This window comes from Chaetura pelagica, unplaced genomic scaffold (genome assembly GCF_000747805.2).
Source record: "Chaetura pelagica isolate M959 unplaced genomic scaffold, ChaPel_1.0 scaffold147, whole genome shotgun sequence".
Taxonomy (NCBI): domain Eukaryota; kingdom Metazoa; phylum Chordata; class Aves; order Apodiformes; family Apodidae; genus Chaetura; species Chaetura pelagica.
In genome coordinates, this window is record NW_009954194.1 from 743,683 (window position 1) to 750,128 (window position 6,446).

Genomic DNA, 6,446 nt, shown 5'->3' on the forward strand with positions numbered 1-6,446 from the left:
AGGAGACCTGCCATACCCTTGAGAGATTCCCTCTGACTGGCAGAACATTAGCCGATCTCAATAAGATGGAAATTTATTAGGAGGAAATTATCCTGGTGTCCTTTGAAAAAAAGCATTTCTGATAAAAATCTTGTTCTCTGACAGCAGTCTAACAAGATACATTTGTTAGCTGGTTTTGTTCCTTGGGCTCATCTGTGAATTTTAATTCTTCCATTGCACTTCTGTGTATTTACGTTCTAGAGGCAGACATGATCTATGTGTGCTCAGTGGAGATTGAGATGTTGGGAGTGAGAGGGCACAGGAGTTTAGGAGAGAGCTAGTTGTTGGGTATTTTTCCTTCTAGTTAAAATAAAGTGAAAAAAAGTCCTTATATTTTTATTAAAGCTTCTATTTGTTAATAAATGTTATGCCTCTGAATCTGTTACTACAGATTTCTATTACTACTGAAATATGTATAATTTGTCATACAGTTCTTTTCTTCAGTTCTGTTTTCCCTAAATGTCACGGTACCTCTCATATACCGTATGAGTCACACCACATAGTAGCATTTTTTTCCCCCCATAGAACACCATTAAATGTTCAAATGCTGAAAACATCTTGAACACCCTTGAGTTGTTCAGCTTTGCCTGCCTGCACTGCAGCTCCACTAAGAATGGGATTCAGGACCCTTCTCTCCTGCCTAATGTTTCCTTGAGTCTCTACCTCACACGGGGCTCAAGCTGAAAGGTTTTCCAAGAATCAATGCGGATTTTTAAAGAATGAAGCTGGCATTGGGAACCCTCCCCGCTGCATTATGACTTGCCAGAGTTAGTAGTTACATAGTGCTCCGTTCTTGTAAAGCAGAAAGGACAGCAAGAAGATGGCAGATGGTCTTTTATGGTTATATGGCTCAACAAAACTTTAGTGAACTGGTATCTATTCCTGTGTGATAACTAGCTTCTGAAACTGCTTTTTTCATCTGCTGAGCTTAAGGTAAGAGCTCGTCTAGATTTAGATTATTTTTGTCAAAAATTTTGGGGAGAATAGGAGGAAAGAAAAGGGTCACAGGACAGTGCTGCCTTATCAAAACCACGGGATTGGATTCACCGTTGCTTTTGCTGGAAAATCTCAGTTCAATGCAGAATTTCTTTTTTAAGCAGGAGAAAGAGATTGTACCACCCTCTGCAACCAAGACTGTGGGGTAGGGAACATTCTGGGAGGGTCTGAATTGGAATATCAGGTTCAGAGCAGAAACTTGCACCTCAGGCTTTTAAGCTCAGGCAAAGATTTGTGTCCTTGTTCATTTCCCACGGTGATAGTCTTTCTGCCTAATGCTTCTCTGTGGTTCTTCCAATCTGGACCAGGGAAGACATTATATTTGTGAAGCTTTAATAGATAGGAAAATAACTTCTTCCTTGGCTCTGCTTCTGAAAATCAAGGTATTGGTGTCTGAAAATGTCTCACTGTGAATGAAATCTGAAGGAGTGGCAGATGATCAACAGCTCTGGAAAATCAAATCCTAGGTATCTCAAGTTGGGCATATAATCACTGAGGCACCCCAAACTTGAAATACTACAAATAATCCAGTTAAAGCAGCTTCTGTAACATACCTAACTCCTACACAGCACACTAACCTGTAATTTTGTTAGGGACCATGTCTCTCCAGTGTTGCTGGCTCAGCTTACCTCATGCAGCAAAAATTTTATCTGCAAAAAAGTTTCTAAGTACTGTCCTGGTTGGTTCAAAGTTTAAAAATCCACTTTGAAAAGTAGAAATGCTATTTTCAAAACTATTCTGCTTGTTGTTTCCATTGTTTCCATGGCAGAGCTCAAAAACTATTACAGCTGTGTTTTGGGTGGTCTATTGTATACCACTGTTGGTTTTGATTATTACGTTCAACATTCTCTTGGTATGTGTTTCACTGTCCCACTGTCTGCACATAAATAAGGAGTGGTGCTGCCTCCACCCACTGTTTATGCAATTCCTATGTGGTTACAAAGTGGGAAACCTAGCTTCTTTGGTTCTCTTCTGTTTAAGGGGTTCACATGTTACACTGGTTCCTGGGATTGAGCCTTAAACAGTAGGTTATAGCTTAGTATTTAAGAGGGCATCACTCTGCCCTTCCTTCAGGAAAAGTCCTGTAATCAGATGTAGAATATAGAAGAAGAAGCATGATTCCAAGTCCAAGTGATAAGGACAGCGGGTTGAGATGAGGACATAGGTTTCTGCTGGTTTGATTCTGTGTTTTATGTTGGACCATCATCAGATAAAAAAATCTCAAAAACCCAAGGGGTACAGAAAGATAAGATTCAGGCAAAGGTATTGATGATGTAACTTTTAAACATGCTCTTAAAGACCTCCTACAAAAGTCAATCAGACAATACATAGTGCATTTCCCTGGAATATGCTGCACAGTGTAATGAAGACTAACTTTCAATAGCATGTGTTTGAAAGTGTGCATTTGGACGTTGCTCCAAATGATGTGATTTATTAAAAGTTCGTAACTCTCAAAACAGAATTATGAGTGGTTAAAATACAGACTGTTGCCTCTAAGATATACACATCATTTGTTGCAGAAGATGGGAAAGTAGAAGTGCTTCGTTGGACCCAGTATTATGAAAACAAGTCATTGTGAGTGTAAAATTAGTGATTACCTGCATAAAATGGCAGTTGTAAATACAGTGTGTCTCAGCTGACCAGCAGAACACGTCCTGTCCTGTACAGCAGCTAGTGAGGATCAGAGTAAACAAAAAAAGCACGGTGGCCTGTCTTCTTCCACTTTGCAGTTATACAGCATTTGACTTTCAGCAGCTGAAGCAGGACCTTGCAGCCTGGCCATAAAAAACATCCGTAAAAATCCTCACCTTGAAGTGTGCTTAGGACAGCTAGGACACATGTACCTGGAATCAAAAGTAACTGATGCCTCAAGACAGTCAACAGAAAATTTTCTCACATGATAGATTTTTTTCTTTAACTATGCAGTGTTGTGTGGTTTTAATTACTTGATGTATGTGTTCCCATTTTATTTTGGTTTTCTTTGTCCAGTTTTCACCAAGAATAGGAAATCTGTAAAGGCAAGATTTAAAACTCAAACAATTATTCAAAAATTCAGCTTATCTGAGCTTTCTGCATAGTTTTTTTCCAGGTTATTTGTGGCAATATAATTAAATATTTAAATTTTTTTGTATGTAAGATACTGAATCCTTGGTTTAAGATGGTGTTGAAGTAAAAGTAAAATAAAAAAAAAATCCAGGACACAAGCTGAGCATTATTTAAGGGAACTATAATTAAGATCAATTTTCAAGTAAGAAAAACCTACAAGATGGGGAACAATGGCCTTTTATATCCTGGGAAAAAAATTACTAAGCTTTTGTATTCATGAGAAACAGAATTCTGTAACCTACTTGGCTTAACAGTAGAACAGGAGTTGGATGAACACCCAAATGGACATAACTCTGGGTTGGATGGGGATGACTACAAGCCACACACATCATGTTGTGAACATCATTACCTCCTCTTTTTCCTCTGACTACATTCAAGTCTTGAATACATATTTCATGGCACTGTGACCTGAATTTAGATGATTGATCACAGTAGCAGTAGGGTAAACTTTCAGTATATCTTCACATTGACAGTGAATCTGATATCTAACTTTAACCTGCAGCAGTTTGCTTTCCTATAAAATAAAAATATCCTGTCCTAAATCACAGACTTTTCAAAATCATAAACAAACAAACAAAAAAGCCAACTCTTTTTGACTGGCTGCACTGATTTCCATGTAATTCCATGTTTCTTATCTCTCTGATTTCCCATGCACTCCCTCTTACCTTTCTTGATCTGCCACAAAACCCTGGCAGAATATGAGCACATCTGATAGTTTCTTCTGGGCTGGCTGCCATTACCGTATTTGATGTACTTCAGCCTTTCTGTAGGATTGATGACACACAATACATCATTGGACTGCTGCGACCAAACAAGGTTTGTGTGCTGCAGCTTCCCCTCACATTTTGCCAGAAGTGCTGAAACCTATCAAGGGACTGAAGAAAGATGAGCACATGTTGGTAAGGGATGGAGGAACAGTGTTGAAACAAGATGTTGGGTTGGGGCAGAGGTCTAAAACAGTGGTGGGGGAAGAGTTAGTAGGTGTTTCAGAAATACTTGAAACGGAAAGGAAGATAGAATATACAAGTTCACGATAAGATGTAAGGGAGGGGGAAATTAAAATTGGGAATTTAAAAGAATGGAAGAAAGAGGTAAGTTTGGATTGGGAGAAAGATGACTGCAGAGCAGGATGGTGGTGAAAAGGAAGCTTCATTGGGATTTAGTAAGATAAGAGTCTATGTATGATCTGCTGCTCTTATGATGTGTGTAGGAACGGTAGAATATGATTTGAGCACAATATGCCTATGGAAATGCCATTCTGAAATTAGCAATAAATGATGTCAAGCTGTATGCGTGATACATGCTCCTGGTTTCTTACAGGAAACATTATTAACCTAAATTTTAGGGTTGTTAAACTTCATGTAGCACCATCACATACTGTACAAACCTAAGAAATAGCTCACTGTTCCAGCCTCCCACCTCAGTTTCACCTCTTGTTTTTTTTCATCTCAATGAGACCTCTCTTTGAAGAATGGTTGTGGAAGATGCGTGAAGAAATTAAATACATGAAAATGGAGGAGTGACTGCAGATAACAAACTACCTACCACCTACTTGCACAGGCAGTGGTAGCAGCAAGTAAACATCCTTTGCATGTCAGGCTTTTCTAAGTAGTTTCACGGAGCACATCTAATTGCAAGTAAGTCAAAGGCAATATGAGTTTTTCTGAAGTATTTAAGTTTAATTTTTATTGACTGCTAGAGAGGAAAATTTTTAAAATAAAGTTCCTTTGTTAAAAACTTTAGATTTTAAGTTTAAAAATGCAAAAACCTAGACTGTTGTGAGTTAGAATTGTAATGGCTGAATTCAATCCTAAATTTCAAGTCATGGTAAGGATGAGGTGGTTTTAAAATAATTGGCATTTTTGTGCTACTCTTTCTAGCTAAGACACAAAGTTTGATTGCAGGTCCTGTGGTAAATTTAGTTGCTTTCTTGCTTTTGCAAATTCACAAAATGTCTTGCTGTTTCATTTAAACCCTTTTATGTTCCCTCCAAAGTTTCTATCTTTATTGGATTCACAACTGTAGTTGTATTTAATATGAACCAGATGTTGAAATCAAGGCAATATTTATTAGGATGCTTGCACTGAAGAAGGCTTGCTACAGACAATGTGTTGTGCCAGTTCTCTGGGTACAGTGTCAGGCAGCAATAAAGGATACTGGAGATTTCTTCTGTTTCTCTAATTAGAAACAAAGCTTTTTAAACGTAATAACCTTCAAACTTCACAAGAAAGGAGATCTAAACAAATGTACATAAAATTCCACAAGCTGTTGTAGTTCATACACAACGCATGTTGCTGTTGCTAAAACTGCAGGTTGTTAATATCCCAGTATAAATGGGCATGCATGGCTGCAGAATCTGTGCAATGGGATGATGCTGGGAAGACAACACACAGCAGAGACCAGAATGCACTCTTAGAATCAAAAATCAAAGCTGGCGATGAGAGCAGAAGCTGGGAGATGCAGCTGCTGCCATTGAGCAGCTGGCTGGTGGTGTCCTGTCTCCATGAGAGACAGCAGCTCCTAATGTGGGCTGAGTTACAAGTCAGACTGCTGCTTTTCAAGAGATGTTAGCATCTTTCCACGCTCTCTGCAATATGCTCATGTCAGACATGTTTAAAATGTATCTGGTGTGTTTTAAGTACTGAATTAGATACTTGGTCACTTTTTTGGTCACTGTTTGCGTATAGGTCACTGAATATCATGCCTGGAAGGCATGACATGTAGAAAGAACAGAATCTATAACATAGAAGAGATAAGGATTTATTCAGTATATATTTTGCTTAGACTCTTATTTTGCTGTGCAAAATCATTATTCACTGAAAGGAGAGGCACAGCCAGTCTTTCACCCTCATGAGCTGGAACATTTTGCTCTTGCAGCATAATCAGATTTTCCAAGCAAAACTCCTGGTTATTTCAGTCACATTTATGCAGCCTTACAAGGCCTTGGCAAAATTCAAGCTCTGCAGAGCATGGTAACATTTCAAAGTATAAAATTTAAATCAATAACATATACTTAAATTTTAAAGGCCAAATTAAAAAATACATATTGTGTCTACAAAATATGCATAGAGGTAACTGATTGCATTTTTCATGTATTGAGTGAACAGTCCACAACAGTGTAGTGGGTACCTGCAACAATGATACTCAGAATCTCAATGGATCACATTCAGAATGCTTTCATTTCCTATCCATTTTGGCTTGTGTTTTACAAGTGCACGGTTTAATCTGAAGATTGATTCTTTCCAAAGAATGGAGAATGAGTTAGAAATACGACATAAAAGACTCTAGAAAAATCTGTGTAGGGA